This window comes from Chaetodon trifascialis, chromosome 17 (assembly GCF_039877785.1).
Source record: "Chaetodon trifascialis isolate fChaTrf1 chromosome 17, fChaTrf1.hap1, whole genome shotgun sequence".
NCBI lineage: Eukaryota > Metazoa > Chordata > Actinopteri > Chaetodontiformes > Chaetodontidae > Chaetodon > Chaetodon trifascialis.
In genome coordinates, this window is record NC_092072.1 from 18458502 (window position 1) to 18479241 (window position 20740).

Consider the following 20740-nt stretch of genomic DNA (forward strand, 5'->3'; position numbering starts at 1 on the left):
TAATGAAATCTATTTGAAGCTGCAAGAATTCATTGATTTGTCAGTTAATGTCCATCAACAGAAACTTAATCAGACATTGCTTTTCAAGCATTCATAAGTCTCTGAAAATTGAAGATTTTCAGCTTCTCTTTGGGTTTTATAGTGTTGCTTGGACAAAACAAGGAATTTGAAGTCCCCTTGGGCTAAACAAACTGAGCAATAGCATTTCTCACTATCTTCAGGTATTTTACAGCTCAGACAATTAATGAAGACAGCAATCTTCAGATTAGTAGATAATGAAAACAGCCGTTGCCAGTAGTAGCAACAGCCAGTTGCAACCCTGATCAGACTTGTGATAGCCTGACTTTTCCTCTAGCGCCATCATGAGGTTGATATTTGTGGTTTTGAGTGAAATGTTGCAACAAGAATGTTGTGGATTGCAATCCATTTTTTTTTTTACATTCAGGCCACAATTGTCCAGTGCTGGGTTTTATGACCAAATGCCTGCAACACTAATGGCACTCAGCCTTAGCTGTAGCCTTGTGTTTCTTGCCACACCAAGATGCTGAACATGATATACCTGCTGAACATCAACATGTTCGCGTAGTGACTGTGAGCATTTAGCTCAAAGCCTGGCTTTGAGCCTGGCTTAACCTGACTGTGGACTCGTAGTCTTGTTTTACAGTGAGCTGGCAATTGCTTCCGCTTCACTTTCTTATTTTCAGACTTCATTTTCAGTGACGCTTTTTTTCATTATGAAAATTTGTCAGTTTGCATCCTCTCACACCGTCAAAAATAAGGATGATTTAGTTTCCTTGCCTGTGGATGATCAAGGGAATGAAACAGCATTGATGTCCAATGTTCTTGTCATCCTGTCCCTTAATAAAATCAAAGTAGTTGGAATACTTTCACTGAGAAAGACTAATTATGCTGGGAACAAATCAGGAGATCGAGGCTGCATTCAGATACTGACAGAGTAGTAACAACATATACTGAAAGTGAAACTCGTTGCACTCTTTAATATGGAAAGAAATGTAATTACTCTACCTCAATACCATCAAACACTCCCAGGCTGGATGTTTTGCTCATTGCTCTTATAAGTCTGCATGCTTTGTGTTTGAGAGCTTCCAAGTGTGTAAACTTTCTAAGTCTTGTCCTTCACTCAGACGAAATGTTTGATGAAGTAAGCATTAAACACTCCATATGCCCTGCTTATCAATAAAGGCTTTTAATCAGAGATAATTGCATGATAGGCAGAAAGCCTTTCAGCTTCTTATTTCTTACTTCCTCAGCCATCAAACCGGATGAGGCACATGGTGTTACAACATGAAACCATTGGAGTTTTTGTTTGTTTTATCTCTTCATGTGGAAGGAGTGGGGATGAAGGCAGATGCCAAGTTAGGAGTTGGGCTTACTTGCGAGCTCTATTCCATTTGAAGTGAATTAAAGAATGTCTCTTTTTTTTCTAATGAAATATTTAATTCCACCAAGACTGAGAAGAGATTAATTAAAATGGTGACTTGCAAGTGAAATGTCCTTTTCTTCTTTCATTTCATTGTCTGTGATTAGGAATGTGCTCTCGTACTTGGGGAAACACAGGGAATATTTTCGGCTAACTAGAAACTTCTGTCGGAGAGGCTGAGCTGATTTTAGAAATGCTGATTTATTGATGTGTTTTCTTCATGTCAATTATTGATGGTATTGAAATGCATCATTCCCTGGTTTATATTTCAGCCCACCTGAGGCCAACTTGATACAAGTGCTGTAAACTTTGTCCAAAATCACAATCAGTACCGTGGACAGCACCCACACAGGCCTTAGACTGTTTACGAGCCACGTGAACTCAACAGTGCGTTCCACAAACCAAGAGCACATGCACGTGTTTCTACTGGGTAGTTCTCGTTACCACATACTTGTCCCCAGAATATAGAAAAAGAGTGCCACTGATGGAGCTGCCAGTTCTGTGGAAGTTTAAATTGGCCTTAGTCCCAGAATAGTCCTCTATATATAGTAACTCTCCTCCTGAATACTCATACACATCATATTCCTTCCTATTCCTTCCTTCCTATTTGCATTAAGTATTCAATAATAATCACATATATCACTACTACATATCAATGTTAAGCTTTTCACTGTGACAAAATGCTTCACTTATAATTCCTTCATTTTTTACAGAGTTCTGACTATTATTATTTTCATAATAGATTCAACTACTGATTGCTTTCTTGATTCAATAGTTATTTGTCTATAAAATGTCAGAGGACAGTGAAAACAGCCCATTATAGGATCAGGGTCGTATTTTCAAACTGCTTGTTTTTGTCCTACTGACAGTCCAAAACCCAAAGACATTCAATTTACTATCCTAGCAGGCTAAGAAAAACAGCAAATATTCCACATTAAATAGCAACAGTGAATGCGCCATTCTTGTTTAAAAATAACATATGATTAATCAATTATAAGAATCACTGGGGATTAATTTTCTGTCAAAACAACATCAGTCAACTCATAATTTATAACTCTGTGAAGTCGAAATCTTTCATCTGCTCTCTACTTTCTACTTCCAGCCATTCTGCTTGTCTATTTATTGATGTAAAGCTTGAGAAATGTAACATGTCTGTCATCCAACAGCCACAAGGGTGTTGGTTAGACTCATTTGGACTGGAAACAGCCCTGCATTAAGTTAATGCATGGGATTGCAATGGTGGGGGCGTGTTGCTTCAGGTACCAGCGAGATGATGAAATATGATCCAGTGAGACAGGATTTTACATCCCTGGAAAGTTATCACGGTGATAGTGATTTTATCTGTCGCCGTGACTCCAGGAATGTGTGTTCGCTCATATTTGATTGGCTACTGTCGCGCCTTGCTAGATGACACTGGATTGCATTGCCAGGTGCAAGGTGCAACAGAGTAGTGGTACAATTTAAGTGAGTGAGGGGGCTGTGCTTTTTCTTGCAAGGCTAATGGTCTGAGGATGGCCTTCATTATTATTTGCCTTCCATTGAAATGAATGACTTGGCCCAACTGATCCAACTACACATAAAAAGGTGCCTTATTCATCCTGCAGAAAGCAATATGCAATCAAATCTCACATTAAAGCAGAAGCTACCTTTTATAATACCAGAGTAACATTGACTTACTCATATATCCATTTTTTTACTCCCTTTTTTATTCCCACCTAGGTATTATATGTTTATGTCAAGTTGCAAGAGGGAGCACCACCAGGAAATGAACTCTGTTGTGGTGTTTCCTGTTTTTCCTGTACAAGCCCAGTACAGTCCCATTTGCATCACAAAGTGAATTACTGGAATTAGAATTTGCGACATGGGCTGTCTCCCACTTCTTTGGCCTTCACATGGCCTAGAATCACATTTTGATGCAGTGTACGCCAAATCCATACCTAATATTTCTATTTGTGCGATAAGCATAATCATACCTTTCAGTTCCAGAATTTCCATACTGTTAATATGTTGCGTGAAGAGAGTGAAGAATTTAGCACAGTGCAGCACAATGATTGGCTTTCTCTACATATCGACAGCCATCTGCAGTCCACCTCCCACCACACACACACGCAAAGACACACAAACGCATGTTCCTGGTACACTCATGCATCAGAATGAGAAACAGCAAGGTGTCCTAATCTTAACGGGAGGGAGTGGGGGCATTTGTAATTTCTTATCCGCTGCTAATTACAGCGGTAACAAGACCCAGGAGAGGTGACGGCTGCTGGTTTAGACGTCTGCCGACTTGACAGCAGGGTTAATTAACAGCCTTCCACCAAGATTAAGATGGGACAAAAACTAAATAGATCAAGATACACACACACAAACTGAAGCACATACACACATAAGCATGCATTTACGCAGGCTCGCACACACACTTAATAGCCCTTCCACCAAGAGCCTAGATTAAGATAGCCATGCCATCCCATCTATTTCAGCAGAAAATTAGCCTCGCGCTCAGTTTGACAGGCTCAGCAGACAAGGCTAGGGCATATCGCCTCAGAACTAATGCATTCATTCATACACCTGCGTGACTTACTGATACTGGCAGATGCACGGGAGAATCATTTTGTGATCCTATGAATATGGCTCATGAGAGAAAGCAGCGAAAGTAAACGGCATTAAGCGGCTGACAGCTACATGGCTGCAAACTCTTTAACGCTCGTATTGTATTCCCTGCTGAGCATGTGCAATGATCCTATCCATCTTTCCTCTCCTGGTAAAGTCATAAAGTGTGGCTCTGGGTCTGAAAGATTTGTCTAAGTCTCTGCCTAATATGTCCCCAACCCCACCTAGCCTGGCGGTGGGAGCGTTCATGCAGATACACACCCACACTGTACTGCCAGGTTAATGTGGCACCACAATCATTGGGCTGTAGCACACGTTGCCTCCCACACCAGCTGTCCTAATGTAACTCCTTTAGAAGACTCCATTTGGACACGGAGTCTGCATGAATAAAAGAAAGCACTTTATCTTGCACCGCCTCTCTGTGCTGCTATCTGTGGCCTGCAGGGTCAGGAGATTGGAACCTGGAGACACACCGGTGGTGTGTTGTGTCACACAGGGACACGAGAGGGTTGAAGAGAGAGGATGGAAAATACAGAGGGAGAGAGGGCCACATCAATATGCTATTTTTTTCAAATGGTGTAAACTGATTTATCAGCCAAACATATCAAACTCAACTATAAGCACAGCAAGCTTCATAAACAGGATATCATTGTTTAGTATGCTTATGGGTAAATGAAGCCAAAATACATTTTCTTGTATCATGCAATAAATTTAAAATAACTCAAACGCTCATTTACATTCATTGTAATATTGTTCAGTGCTACACAGGCCGTTTAGAGAGTGAGTGATCATGCACAACAAGATGTCCTTATATGTGAAAATAATGAGCTGAAGGCAACATACCTCCTTGGAGTCCATTGCTGTTAGAATACCTCATTGAGCATTTTCACACTTACATCATGGTCACTTACGAAGGTAGGCTGGATTCACATGCAGTCTGTTTATCTCATGGTTAAACACTGTTTCCATGGTTACCTGTAGTTTGATATGCTGCAGAATGGTGGTTAATTGTTGAACTGAGGCGTCCTAACACACAATATTAATTGTGGATGCCAGTCAGTTGGAGTCAGTGTTTTTCATAGCGCTGGTACAGAAGCTCTTAAAGGTATAGTTTACCATTTTCTTTATTCACGTTCTCTGCGAGTTAGAGGAGAAAACCAAAAACACTCTACAGTAAGTGCAGAACCACAACATAGACGGCGCTATTAAGAGGCCTGGGCTAAGCCACCCCAAAATGTTCAAGAAAATATCATGCTGAAGCTTTTAGTAAATTACTTGGCTTGCTGATAATTATTTGCATGCAAAAGCTAACACCGGTTAGTTTGGTTAGAGAGAGGCCCAATTAAAACTAATTGGGCCCTCTTTTTGTGGCAGTGCACCACCAACACAGGCAGCGCTCTGACAGTTTGGTATTTTCCCAAGCTTGAAATTTTCTTTGCCCGTGTGGTATTTTGTTGCTCGGCACAGAGTGCACAGTGCACAGGTGGGAAGAGGGGCACAAACAGGTGGGAGGTTCATTCAAATGAGGCAGTGCTAAGTGAGTTGTTGATATTTTGGTGGAAAACTAGTTCTTAGACTTTGCGCTGAGAATAGACGTCTCAGAACCACTCCACTGGCAGTCTGGTGTTTTAGCGAGATGGGCAAACTAAATACTTGAAGCAAATGCGTGGAAATAATGGGATAATGTTAATGTGGTTAAAGCAGGAAGATGTGGAAATCCAATAAATCCTCATACCTACATGACTGAATAGGTCAATGGTCACGGACACTGTTGTGTAAGTAACTTAAAACAGGTCAGTGTTGACTCTTGGTTTCACATGGGACGCAAGCAACAGTCTTCTGCTTTGAGAAATGCTGCACCAGAGGACAGTGCTTCTCCACCCTGCTGTTCACTGTGTTTACCTGGAATTACAAGTATGCAGATGACACCTGACTGCTACAACATAACAACACACACCTCCACTCACATCAGATGACCCACTACTCTGCTTCTTATGAGATTATGACATCATGACATCCTTTCCAAGGTTTTTTCACTGATAAGTTAATGTTTTACCTTGAAATGCATTATGCAAATACTTCTGTGTCTTATTTTGCATTATGATGAGACAATTAGACTGAAAAGGTGGATTCATGCAGTCATAAAAGGGCTTCAAACTGTTTTTTTTTCTTTTTTTTATTGTCATCTAGTGCAGTAGTCAGTCAAATATGCAGTAATTAGTAAGAGTTAATCATGAGTAACTATTTTCATGCCAAATTTTCTTTTTTATGAATGTGAGATCCTGATCCATGCTAGCCAGGCAAAGTATTCAGTACTGAACGATGTATCCATCCCATCAGTTGTTAGGTTTTGCAAACAGAGAAACTAGACCCAAAAGCTGAAACTCAGAACATGGAGACAAACATGTAGAAAAATATCAGTTTAATGGATCTTCAACACAGTAGTAAAGATGAGTCTTGTAGATCCACAAACAAAGGGATAGACAAGATGACTGAGAGTGAAGCAGGAATTCAAATCTAGAGAACTCATGAGCAAACTGAGGCACGGCACCTGGACACAAAAAGTCAGGAAAGCAGACGGGGAAAAAACAGGCAAACAATACTATACATTATATACTGTGGCAGCAGGTGAGTCTTGATTGAATGATGGAGAGCATGTGTGCTCAGGAGAGGAGGCCGGACCGGATCTGCCAGCAACGCCTTGCAGTAACACAGACAGACAACAGACAGGGGAGAGACAGACAGGAGGCAAAGGGGAAGGAAGGAAAGCACAAAAGCACTGCAGACCCCAACATCAGTATCATTTTCACTTGGCGCTGAAGGTGCAGAAGCACTTTTTAACAGTTACTGTAACTTGACATTTATCATGTGGTTCGAAGAAATAGGTCAGTCTTAGAGTTGACATCCTGTGTAGCTCCTGCAAATTGTTTTCGTTGATGTTCTAACTCTAGCACAGGACGTCTTCATTCTTAACCCCATCTGCAAAGTTCGGATTGGCTCAGCTGGACACAGGTGTCAGCGAGCACGGCACTGCCCCATTTGAATCATTGAAAGATGAGCGACGGTCTGCAAACCAGGCTAAATCCATGCCACACCATGACCAGATAAGGCCTTTATGGAGACTAGATGTGTCTCCTGGTGCACATAAATTGCAGTGGCAGCCTGGTTCTCTCCTCTATGCACAATCTGATTCATCTACTGTTTGAGTGGTGCTGTCTGGGATGTATAATGCAAAGCTGAGGGAGGGTCCATGTGGAAAGAGGAAGGAGTCCCTGGTCCCGTTAGAAAGAATAAGTTGCAGTGGCACGTCTGCTAACAGTTTCCTACATTAGCACCCCTTGAGAGTCATGCCTCAATGACAGCACTGTGCTAAAAGAGGAACTGGGAAAAAGGGACCAGCAATATGGGGAAGGGAGGTGGGGAGGGAATCGTGTGAGTTGTCTGACCTTAAAGCAAAGGGAAAAAAGCTACTGGAGAATGCTGCTAGCGAGAGCGAAGGACGGACGAATGAGGCAAGACAAGTCTGGAAGTTGTGGCGGCACCTGGGGGTAGGGGGTGGGGATGGGATGGGGGGGTGGAGGAGGGGTGTGGTGGCCACCATGGCTGTCGATAAGGACATTGAAAAAGAGGCGAGAACAAGCGGGTGATGAAAAGACGGAAGGGGACGGGAGGAGAGGGCGATGACAGGAGTGTTGAAGATGAGTTTGAGCAGCGGGGAGGAGGAGGAGAGAACGATGTCTAAAATTGAAATGCAGAGCAGAGGATGAAGACGATGGGGGGAGGGAGGGGCTGAAAGTTTCATGAGGGTGTCACTATGGAAGCACCAAATTTTCTCACACCATCTGTGAAGGAAGCATTCCTCTGGGGCAGCTGATGCAGAGCTTATGTGTGTACCAGTGTGTGTTTGTGTGCTGCAGTGTCTGTTTGGGGACTTGAGGCGGTCTGTCTGGCCGGAGGATGTGTTTTCTGTTATTCACATATCAACAGTGAATTCAGCAGGGAGGAGGAGACGCAAATGTAAGCAAAACAGAGAGAAAGAGACAGAAATATCCATGCGTCCCTGGTCTCTCTCTGTGTAATTCATGGCCTCCAGCTCCGCAATACATTTCAATTGTGCTTTCCTAAAACCCCTTTTTCTATTTCACGCTGCCGTTCAGCATCCTCCAAAGCAGCCCAGTGATCTCTCTCATGTCCATTTTCATGCACCTGCCGTTACAAAGAACCCTGTTTTTTTTCCTTCACTGCTGGAGCTCTCATACCAAAACGGGTTAAGCGCTGCAAAAAAGTGAAATGAGGAAGGTTTGCGGTCTGTTTGTTGTTAATTGGCACGGTGCAACAATAGATTACCGAACATGACAGTGTCTGTTTCACAGAAATCTATCTGCAGTGACCTCTCTGCCACTATTACATCAAGGTCAGAGAGCACAGAGGGAAACCAATCAATACAATATTGAGTGAGAGAGTGGACTGGGTGTGATGCAGGGGGACAAAAGGAGGGACAAGAAGCAAGAGGACATGGACAGAAAGGGAGAGAGAAAGTGGGATTGCAAATGGAAAGGAGAGAGAAAAACTGGGTGAGTGGGAAAGTGAAAACTGGGATAAGAATGACAGAATAGAGACGGAGGAATGACCAGGGAGGCGAAGGGATGGAAAGGAGGGAGGCACATACGGGAGGAGATTGCAAGCCATGGATGAAGGATAGAAAAAGGGAGAAATGGAAGACAGAGAGGAAGGCCCTGAAGGTGGCTGCAATCTTGCAGGTGGCAGCAATATCAGTCTACTGCAGTGCCACAGGCGCAAACACACAAACCAACACCCGTGGAGTACTGTTGTGTTTGAGAGATGGTCAGTCTGGGGAGAATATTCTGTAGCCACAGGCACAAACACAGTTGCCCCAGGGAGGTGTCTGATAACACTGTATACAGTAAATCGTATACAGTGGATGTGTGAGTGTGTAGATGTGTGTGTACATGTATGTGTGTGTACATGGCTGTGATGGGGGTATTATGTATGCATGTGTGTGACCACATGCCTCAGAGCATTGCGAGCCTCTGTGCATATACAGTGTGTTATACTACATAATGGGAAACACTAATAAAGGTGTTTTTGCTTCTCATTCACAATTTGGGGTTCTGTGTCTTGCCCAAGGAAACCTGGGTGTGTGAAGAGGACGAGGTGAGGATTGATCTGCCAACCCTGTGATCAGTGGCCAACATGCTGTACCTCCTGTGTGAAGATCTGCAGTCTTCTCTCCTTTTTCCTTTTGTGCTCCTATGTTGTGCCCCCTCCTTTTGTCTCTCCCCTGTCCCTCAAGTCTGAGTCTGTGTTTCTGCAGGGCGTGGCCGACAGGTCGAGCCCAGCCTTCTCTCCCCCTGAACATAGCTGTGCTCAATCAATCAATCAATCAAGACTCACGTGCCTACATGGTATTTAAGCACCAGGGTTTCAACCTGCATTCGTCAAATCATCTGCCTTGCTGTGTGGTAAATGACTCAAGAAAAGCAATAAGTACCTTTGTCAGAATATTCGAGACTTGTCTGCCACCTGCCTTCCTGACTTGCATTTCCCTGTCTGTGCTCAAGTGTGTCATCCTCACCTGCTGTCGCCAATGCCCTGTTGGTCTGTTCTAACAAAGAATCTGGATCTGTCTCCTCTCCACTTAAGTCACGTTGGATTCTGCTTCGTCCAAACTCGTACCCTGCATTATATTCCTTGAATGGTTAAACTTCCATCTGTCTCCTGTCTCATCTGTCTGAGCCTGGTGTTTCGGGTCCTGTGAACATCTGTGCACATGCACATCTGTATGTCCTTAATTTCTACATAATACAAGCAATAATTTCAGTAGTTGACTCTCTGTTGTGTGTTGTGTGCTCTTTATGCCGCAAGCCAGACGCAGGGATTTAGAGGTCGGGCTGGTGGATTGGCATGCAGTGCATCAGACTTTCTTGTGGGCTTTACAAAACTGCACGTAAAGTAATGCTCGAATGAAATGTTTTAGTTAGCTGACCTCATCCACAGTTTATTTTCCAAAATCACGATCATTCCCCAACAGAATTTGCACATTCATCCCTTGTCAGCTCGTTTGGATAGCATGGGTTTGTGTATACTACAGTAGCAGTGGCAAGCTGTACACCAGCTATCATTCCCATGTCTCTTGTCCAAAATAGCACACATTTTTATGTGTATCCTCTCTCAGAGGACAAACAGCCTAGACCCAAAATTGCTAAAAATGTGCTTCACAGTGAAAGAATTCATAACAGAACTTTGTAAAAGCTCTTAAAAAGTTATGAACTCCTTCAGACAACCAATTTCATTCATCCTTACTTTTGTGTGAGTGTGAGATACGAGTGTGTGGGCACATTTCACATCCGTCCTTTCTCACCTTGTCCTATAATAGATACAAGACTGCATGTTCAACATGTGCATTCGCAGAATAATATTGTAACCCTAACCATTACTGCTGCACAGATTCTCCTCTCTATTTGAATTCTGTTCTTTTCACTTTTCATCACAGTCACAAATTCACACACACACACACACACGCAAAAGTATATTTGCCGGCCCAGCAGTGCTCGAGTGTGATTCATGTGTGTTTCACTCCCTCACCGTTCTGAGGTTGGAATATAGCTAAGGCTCTTCCCTGCAACCACCTGTTCTCCCTCTAGGAAGAGGCACAATGATAGAGAGAAGTTTAAATCCGCACGAATTCAGGAGTCTACAAAAAGAAAAAGAAAGGCAGAGGCTAGCAAGAAAGGTAGAGAGCTGGAAAGTTTTTAAACAGGAGAGACATGAAGCAGGGAAAATAAGACAAGGAATAAAAAGAACAAATCACAAAGAGGAAGATTGAGGTAGATGAGGGAGGTTTCGCATTTCAGGCTGCTGCACAGAGATATAAAGACAACACATATTAGCGCATGTGTGTGTGCGAGCAACAGATAACGAGGCGGCATGTGAGTGCTCTGTGTTTACTCTAATTAACTACATCAATACTGTCAGACAGCTTTTCAGGCTTTGATCAGCTCCCCGAGCCTGCCAAAAAGTCTGCAAAACACACCCGTCAATCACAGCCATCGTCCTTTTATGCTAATCTTATTCCAAAAAAAACAAAGGAGTGGCAAAGTGATTAATTTACTTTCTGGGAGTGGAATGAGTGCGGCTGGTCAAGTTGGATGGATGGGAGCGCTTCCTCTGATTGAGATTCCACCCTCATCCCATTCCACTCCATCCACGTTCTGCTCCACCCATGCCTCTTTCACACTCATGACATCCATTACTTTTTTTTTCCTCCACTCTCTCTCTCACACACACACACACACACACACACACACACACACACACACACCTATGTACACATGCACCGCTGGCCCAACGCTGAATATGTAAATCGACATCTGCTCCAGTACCCAATCTCCAGCCCTCACCATGTGTCTGATATGCTAATGCAGCCAACACAGTTTCTTCACTCCACATCTTCCCCTCCTCTCCCTTCCCTCTGCTTCCTCTCCTCGGCGCCGGCTTACACGAGCCTGCCAAGGATGAGCAGATGAGGCAGAGGAGGGGGGAAGAGAGAGAGAGAGAGAGAGAGAGAGAAGACAGAGAGGAGAAAGAGGAGAGAGGGGCTTCAAACAAAACCTGATAATGATGTTGTTATGGATGGATGTTACACACACAAACAGGCATCTGAGCAGCAGCGAGAAGCCGGGCTTATTAGAGAACAATAGCCGGGGATCCAGGAGAGAGATGCTGAGTGTAGGAGGAAGGACAAAGCTCCAACGTCTCCGCCACTGTCGGTGCTTCTCCCTCGTTAACCGTGCAGTTAACACCCTCCACCCCACCGCCAACCCCACCACCACCACTGTCGTTTTCCCCGACAACTTATCAGCCATAACGAGCTCAGCGGTTGACACCTTGCAGTCACATTTCATGCACTCATGCTGCAGGATATAGATTCATGCACGTATACGCACAATTCGAATGCAAGTGCAAGCCTGCGCCCTTGCGAACACGGCCACCGCATCTGCATGGAGCGGCGACATGGATGGCGTCCCATTCCAGAGGCATTGTTCTCAATCCAAGTCCAGGAGTGTGCTTTGATTTATAAAGGATGAAATGGGACGAGACCTGTTTCCCAGAGATCCCCAGTTGGCACAGCTTTTGCCGCTTTGACTGAGTTCTGAGTGAATACATGAATGCTAAAAGACTCTCCGCTTTGTTGGCTGCATGTGAGGCCACACTTGCTGTGAGGGGGCCCTGCTGCAAACGATAGGGGACAGTATAGCGGGGCGTTAAGGAGCTGAAACTCTGACACAAACTGGAGCTGTCCCACATAGCCTCACTGCTTTTTTCCCCTTAGATGTGGATGAGATCCATATATTTCTGTGCTGCTACAAAAGCATAGGAAAATTCTCAAACACCTGAACTGAGTTCTCTTATTACACGGACCAAGCAAACGCATTTATCAAGCGAGATCTCATTTATCAAGGGAGTGCGTGACCCAATTGGAAGGCAAAATGAATCTGCGCTAATTTCCTTAAAAATAAAACATTTGTCACTTTGTTCTTGGTCACACCACGAAGATCAATCTGACATCTGGACTGAAACGTGCATTCACAGTGGTCTGGGGGAAAGGCTCTATGTCCTGCATTCATACAGTCACACACCACAGCCTCAAATGCTATTTATTTCACATGATGAAACTCGCCACTTAACTTAGCAATTTTACAGAATCAGCAAGTCTCACACAAATACTGTGACATGAAAAAGAGAATTTGTCCTTCAGCTAAACAACGCTGCTGCAGTCCTTTTTGTTTTCCTAATTCCAAACAGAAAGCACATATTAACATCATTAACATTGCCAGAAATGTGATTCACAGCAGCCAATTAGCACTGGTCAGACCTAGACTCCACAAACATGTTGCAATTCCCTTTGAACTAGTGTGCAGCACTGAGGGATGGACAAAATAACAGAGACAGTACATGAAAAGGGCTAACTTTAAAGTAGCTGAATCACAGAGGACACAGCATTCAACCAAAGGTGAGTCACATACAGCCAAATGGCAATTAACCGCATGTCAACCTTAAAAGACCAAGACTGATCAAACAATCAGTCCCTTCCCAGGAGCACAGACCGTCCTGTTCCAGTCAAAAGGGACTGATAAGCCACTTTGATGTGACCTTTTTATCTGATTTTCTGAGGTTTCATATAATAATAATAATAATAACAATAATAATAATAATAATGTTCATTGTTATACATATGCAGTATAGACACATTTATCATGACTATTAAGCATAATTAACATGACTAGCAGATTCCAGCTTTGGCCGTCCTCAATGCTATATATTATGTTATCACATTGGTCAAACATTTGCTTAAGTACAGGGTGCAAGCTAGTCACAACAGCAGATGTCAGCCTACACATCACAACACTTTCCCACTCCCAGACTAGACAGGAAGTTAAAAGACAAAATATCACTGCAGAGCATTTCCTTGTAGCTGAGAGACATAAGGTGGATACTGAGAGGTGTTTGTATTATTTTATCCATCACATTTATGTCAGTGAGAGCAGGCTGAATAAAAACTGGCAGCAGAGTGTGGGTTTTTTTACTTGATAAGATCCTGAATGCTGGTGTTGGTGGAAACTTACCCAGAGTTGTGTGGCTGAACGATTCCCAAACCTCCTGAATCTAAGGCTGTGTATGTTCTGTGTGGATACAATCCTTAAAGAAACTCACACTGCTCCACCACTGATCACATCTTTTCACTGAAACATATTGATTTGTATTGTTTTGCCTTTTCTGCTCTTTTATCGATTACAGAATGGCATGTGATACAGTTTGGAGGGACGGAGTCGGGTGCACACTGCTGAAAGCAGATATTAAATGCAAGTTCCTGGATGCAGTAATGAATATGAACAACAACGCCTAATCATTTGCCTTTTTAATGTCTATTTTCTGTAAGCTTAAGGATGAAAATTGATCATGCAGACAAGATGCCTACAACAAGAGCAGAGCTGCAGACCACTGTTGTAACTGCAGGGAGAAATGAAAGATCAACAGTATTGGAAATAAAGCTGTGATATATGGCTGTGGAAACACTGAAATTGGCTCATATCTGTATGAAATAGCAAATGTTCTTTGCTATGTTGTGGTATGCCATGTTCATAGGTTATGTCTTGTCCAATCATACACAGGTATTTTTCAAAACTTTCTCTATGTATTTTGGTCTTTCGTCCAAATGCAGTTTTAGGTCAACAGCTTTTGGAAAACATCCCTCCAGGGCGAAGATACTCAGATACCCTGTTTGCAGTGTTTGCACTGTTATCTCCTTTGTTTAAATGAGGCAATTTTATGCAATAGCAGTCATGGCCAAAATAGGGCTGGCGCTAACCTTGCTCACAGGGGTTTTTGCATGTTTACACTCCTCCACTTTCATTGAAGAACAGAGGCTACAGAATGCACCACAGAGGTCAGTGCTTCATAATCCAACACTCCCACAACACAGTCTTTTCCCACACACATCTGTCCCTCATAATTAAAGTTACACTGTAATTCATCTTCTATTCCTTTGCTCTTTTTTTGACCTTGTGGGTACATGTGTGCGTGTTGTTGTTTATGTGAGCTGATTTTCTTTAAGCTAAGAGAGCACTGCTGCTATTAATGTTACATTTCAGTCAAAGCATAAGTTGTTGGTCTTCATCTCCCTATCGGAGACAAGGCCAAGCATAACATGATCAGGATGACATCAAGAAGCACAATAGCTTGTATGGCGATACAGAATCTACACCCAAGACTTTCATAATACATTTGACAATCAGGACACAAGACTTACTGGCTCTGCACCCCAAGAGATGCAAAAACCAGCATCCCAGACACTTAAATATGCTGTACACATGTCCCATCCACCATCTAACCATACCTGTATATGACTATCTTTAGCAACTCCTAAAAAGTGTGGTCATTTTAATTCTCAGCACAGCCTCCTCTCAGCTAACACTGCTGCCTACTACACCACAACTCCCTCCGCTTCCCCAGCCTCCTCCTGCATTAGCATTTAGATTTGGGTGTATTCAGAATGTTTTTTCTTTATGTGTTCTTGTTCATTCAAATGTTGTGTGCCTAGTACTCTGCTGGGGGGTTCCCGAGCTCAGAGACAGCATGCGTCACCTTTGATCACACATATTTGTTTCTCAAGCGTCGAAGCAGAACCAAACCACCAAATTCAAATGCTTGTTTTTGTTGCAGTGAAACCATGACATGAGTGTCCTGACTGAAATGCAGTAACTTGCCAACACTATCACAACCTGAGAATCATGTACTGTATAAACACGCTGTCAACCACATGAACACACACACTAAAACACACACCCGCAGGACAAAATAGGACTGTACAAAAAAAAAGGTCCATCATTGCCTGAAGAGACACTGTAGCCTGGAGCAATCATATACCATGATTGATAACCTTACAACAAGCTGATGCAGGCATGTGGGGTTTTTTATGGATGATGGCTGTGGCTCGCTTTCCTTTTCTTTGTGTGCCTGTGTGTAATCATTGTGTGTGTATTCAGGCATCAGTGATTGTCATTGATGGGGCTACAGCAGGGCACCAGTCTGCACAGTGTTGACACACTGGACCACAGATGTTAAAGTATCTGACAAGCACGGACATCTACACTCCCACCGCCAACTCCCAACAGCTCGAGCAACACGCACAAGGCCAGATACAGTTACTGACACAAGGGATGACTGCGCACTTAAATGGGCATTCAGAACAGCGCCTCTGCCTCTCATCAGCACCAATGAAAACCTATGGCCTATCAGCAAGTGTCCCAACCTCTGTCAGACACCTAGCTGCTACGAATGCCATGATTTTGATTCTAAAATCAAAAGTGATCGAAATGAGCTTCCAGTTTTGATGATTGGAGTCGAAGATGTATTGATCGGCCCTCGCTGTCTACTATTGTCTCGTGTTTCCACTAGTAACATTTATCAGTGCTAAATAGCATTTCACACAACCCAGCTGTGAGAAATTCAGAAGAATCTGTGGTAACGCTCCATGAACTTCTTTTTCCTCTTCTGTGACAGCAAACAGCCCTTAGTGTTGCACCTTTCAAGCCACGTTACGGCTGACGAAAGAAACTTAACATCCCCTTACAGTATGTACTGTGACTGCAGCAACATGTTTCCCACAACAAACCCACTGGTGTACGTCACATATTACTGTTACCCACAATGCCACTTTACTTAAAGGTTGGCTGGTGGCTTTTTATAGGTGCCAAAAATTGAGATGATTTTTGTTAAATACCCGTCTGTCACCTGGCGGCTCTTTTTCCTTTTGTGTTTCAGTTTGTTGCCAATCGACAGGTGAAATGAATAATTGTTATTGCATTTAAAATCTTACCGCATGGAAAAAAACAAAAAACCAACACCATTATAGTTTGTGTTTCTAAAGAATAATTTGAAATGACATCAAGGCATAAAATCAATGATCTGAAGAGCCTTCAGTGCTGAAAAAAACTGAAATTTTAAAATTGAAAGTCAACTTGAATCATGGATCTGGAGGATCATGACGGCCCCAAGCAAACTGACCACACACTCTCATGAGGCTCTGGCTCTGGACTCTGGCGTACTTTGCGATATGTTGTGATAAAGAGGCCAAAACCATGGATATCTTTGGAGGCGGTCTCCGTTTATTTTCGGAGCTGACAACAAGAGGTAAAAAACGAAATCCTCCATCAATTGTAGTCATAAAACTCGAGCCTCTCTCCCATTTTACAACAGCAAAAAGGGGCGAGGTAAGGCGGGAGACACCACTTCATAGGATGGGTACCCCCAAATGTGAATGCAGAGGTACAAAAACTGGGTATTAAACGTTCCACATCATGACTACGGAGGCCTAAGTGTGTCAGGTAATAACAACAGAAACAAATTTTGTGTAATTATAATACTTAATATTACAACTGTACATCTGGCTTCTTTACACATATTACTGCTGTATAAATGTTACAGCTATACGCCGATGTTTTAGTGCATGTAGCAAACTAACTTAAATTTGTAGTTGTTGAGACATGTGGACTCACAAGTATGACACAGAGGTAGAGGAGTTGAAAGCAATCAATTATTTACTTGGAAAGAGTTCAGAGCAGAAGTCAGAACAGGCAATGGGTCAGTGAGGGCAAACTAAGCAGGCAAGGGGGCAGAACTGGGAACAAGATGTGGTAAAGAATGGACATACAAGAACTGGAACAAAAGGTGGAACACTGAGATTGGGTCGTACATTACATGATCTGGCAAATGGTAATGAGACTATGAGAAGAGGGCCGGTACACATGCAGGGGAGATGATAGTAATAGGGAACAGGTGTACTGGTGGGTGAGGGGATCAGGTGACGGGGACTGACAGGAAGACACAGGACAATTGTAGGGCAGGTGTGAATGGAAGGTACCTGAAATGACAGGAGATGTTAATGACTGAAAAACAAAAACAGGAAAAAGAGCTAAATGTACAAAATGACTGAGCAGAAGCAGCTATCGTGACAAAAATATGAAGCGTCGTGTTCCATCCGCATCCCTCCACCTCCGCCTGGACCAGAGATTGAACATTGCTTAGATGCTGCATATTTAATTAGTAACCCCTCTCAAAGTTGCCCATAGACGTGAATGTGAGTGTAATTGTCAGTCTGTCTGTGTCAGCACTGATATACACCTATCCATGGTGTACCCACCCATGTCCCCCTGTACAACCCAGTCTGGCTTCTGCCCCCCTGAGACCCTGCACAGGATAAATGTCAGAGTTACAGTAATGGATGGGCATGTCCCCAGCATCAAACAAAACTTTGACTATATTTAAACCTGTCAGCTGGTGTTCATCAGTGGAGATTTCATCATTACCATAATCAATGCCTCTAAGTTGCCATAAGCTTACCTGTTCCGCTCCATTTGTGGGCAATTTCATTCACAAAAATGTTACCAAAGAATTCAAAGAAGCTTCAAGTTCTGACAAAAACATAACATATTTAGTAGTCAGTATATTAGAGGACCTGATACCATTAAAAAATGTTACAAACACCACAGCAGTATTGCACTGTGACAGAAATAAAGAAGGAAAAAAGTCATGCCAAACCAAAGCAATCCATGGGATGGGAGGTTGTCATGGAAATGTGTCACAGAGATAGATGAGAGAATATTATACTGCAGGTGATGTTACACTGTCGGGTTAGAGGATGTTTCCCTGAACAGCGACCTGCATAAAGACCCTGTGGCACTGAGAGAATTTTCCTTACAGCGCCTGAACTGTATATGTTATGTTACAAATGCATTCAAGATCTTCAGATTAACCCTGTCAGGCCCAGTTTTCTGTCTGACTTCTCTTCATGTGCCACCCAATGTCTCATAATAGCTTCAGAAATACGAAAATGTTGCATTTTGATTGTCAAAATAACCAGAACGACTTGAAAACGAAAAACAAAATTGATGTGAATATTTTTATTCGGCCTCATTTTTGATAAATAACAAAGATGTAAATTAATAAAGTGCAACTCGGGCATTCTTACTCGAGTTTGTACTAACATCAAACCATGTCATTGACCTTTCTGACATAATGAGGCTTTGATGCATGAGTGCATGAGTGACAAGACCACCAGTGTGGGGGAGTAGTGACATTATAATGGCATCCATCCATCCATTTTCTATACCACCTATCCCTTTCGGGGTTGTGGGGGGGGGGGGGGTGCTGGAGCCTATCCCAGCTGTCAACGGGTGAGAGGCGGGATACACCCAGGACTGGACCGATCACAGGGCAACACACAAGACAGACGCTCACACCTAGGGGCAATTTAGAGTCACCAATTAACCTAATGAGCATGTTTTTGGTCTGTGGGAGGAAGCCGGAGTGCCCAGAGAGAACCCACGCATGCACGGGAAGAACATGCTTCACAACTTCGAACCGGCGACCTTCTTGCTGTGAGGCACGCGCACTAACTGCTGCGCCACCGTGCAGCCCTATAATGGCATTATATAGTTAAATTACAAAATAAATGTCATTGTCATAGTTACTTATCAAAAATGTTGTTGATAACAGAGGGTTTACATCCAAATAAATTCTTTTCAGTATGTATAGTTGCTTTGTATCTTTTCACTGTGCAGGAATGCCATCTTTTCAGCAAAGCCTTTAGAAAACCATCAAGGTTAGGATGGTTTACAAGGAGCTGCCTCCACATCCAGAAAGCCTTCATTCATGTGCTAAAATTTTGAGCTTTGTTTTCTATTGGTTCTTTGGTTTGAATTTGCACCACCTCCTGCCTACCATCAAATCAATGCCCATTGCTCAAGGCAGCCTGAGTCTGCCATGCCTGAGACCAGCCGACCACTTCAAGGCGAGTGGCCATGATATCGGACTAGAGGGCCTTCCGGTGCTGGAAATTCAACATTTTTTGCCTCATGAAATCAGAAAAGGGTTCTAACATTGTTGTATGGAAAGCTTTTTCACTGGCAGTGAAAATATGAACACTGAAATGCTCAATGTCAAGTCTGAGGGACATCGACAGGTAAGCTAATATAACCATTGTCTGTCACATCAAATAAAGAACCTCCCACCGCACCATGTTATCTATCTGCACTCAAGATGTAATTTGCTCAGAAAAGCATTTGTAAGAAAAATAATCAAAAATGAATTAAATATAATAATTACATTACTTTTATAAAGTAATTAAAATTGTTAGTGTTATTAGTATTGTTACATATTACATTACATTAAATATAATTACATATTTAACAGGGTAGCTAGTAATCAATAAGTTATTACATGTCAAAAGGCACATTCCCAATATTGTGACAGCTCGTTTTGCTCATAATGCATCTGTATTTGACTAGTATGACAGACATGGGCCACCCCTAAATTTCATTTATAGAAAAAGTAAGAGACTTGTTCTCTTATATAAATCACCTGGACATACCACTTAAGAACAGACGCATGTATGTAATGTATGTCAAATGTACGAGTGGCTGTTGCACAATGCCCACCTACAGTGAGCCATGGTGGTACATTGTTAATGGTTTGTCAGTCCGCTGCAGGGAGGGCTACATCACAGCGCAGTGGTGAGGTCATTTCACAGAACCAACTTCATCCAGTGGTGTAAACACTGCTCCGTCAGAATGTTCCCGTATTTCGACATGATCGCACTACTCATACACATCAGGTTTCATCAACAGCAGAATGAAGTCAGGCCTCTTCCATTGCCTCCCCAATCACCCAGTGTAAACACCACCAAACCTTTATAGTGTAAACATCATTGAACCTTTATAAGAAATAGATTTCCAGCTCCTTCATGTCTGGCCTCACTGGAGGCTTTTCTTCTTCAAGAGGGATTCTGCATGAAATCAGAGATCAGAAAGCAGAATTACTGAAGCTGTTCTGAAAGCTGCTCCTATTCCTTCTCTTAGAAGAGATGCTCATATATCCTTAAGATGTTTGCATTATTATATCCTCTGTTCAAGGAGTTGCAGGACTGTGAAAAAGTGGATTTAATAACACAACCATCCTGTTGCTTTTTGTAGCTGCAATTTTTACAATGTTCAGGGTGCAGTTTTCCCAAGCTGTCACCGATGCTATGATAAATGAGGGCCATTTTGACTTTAATTGAAGGTCAGCTGCAGCTGAGCCTTTGGTGGTAAAACCACTTTGAGCACTTTGTGT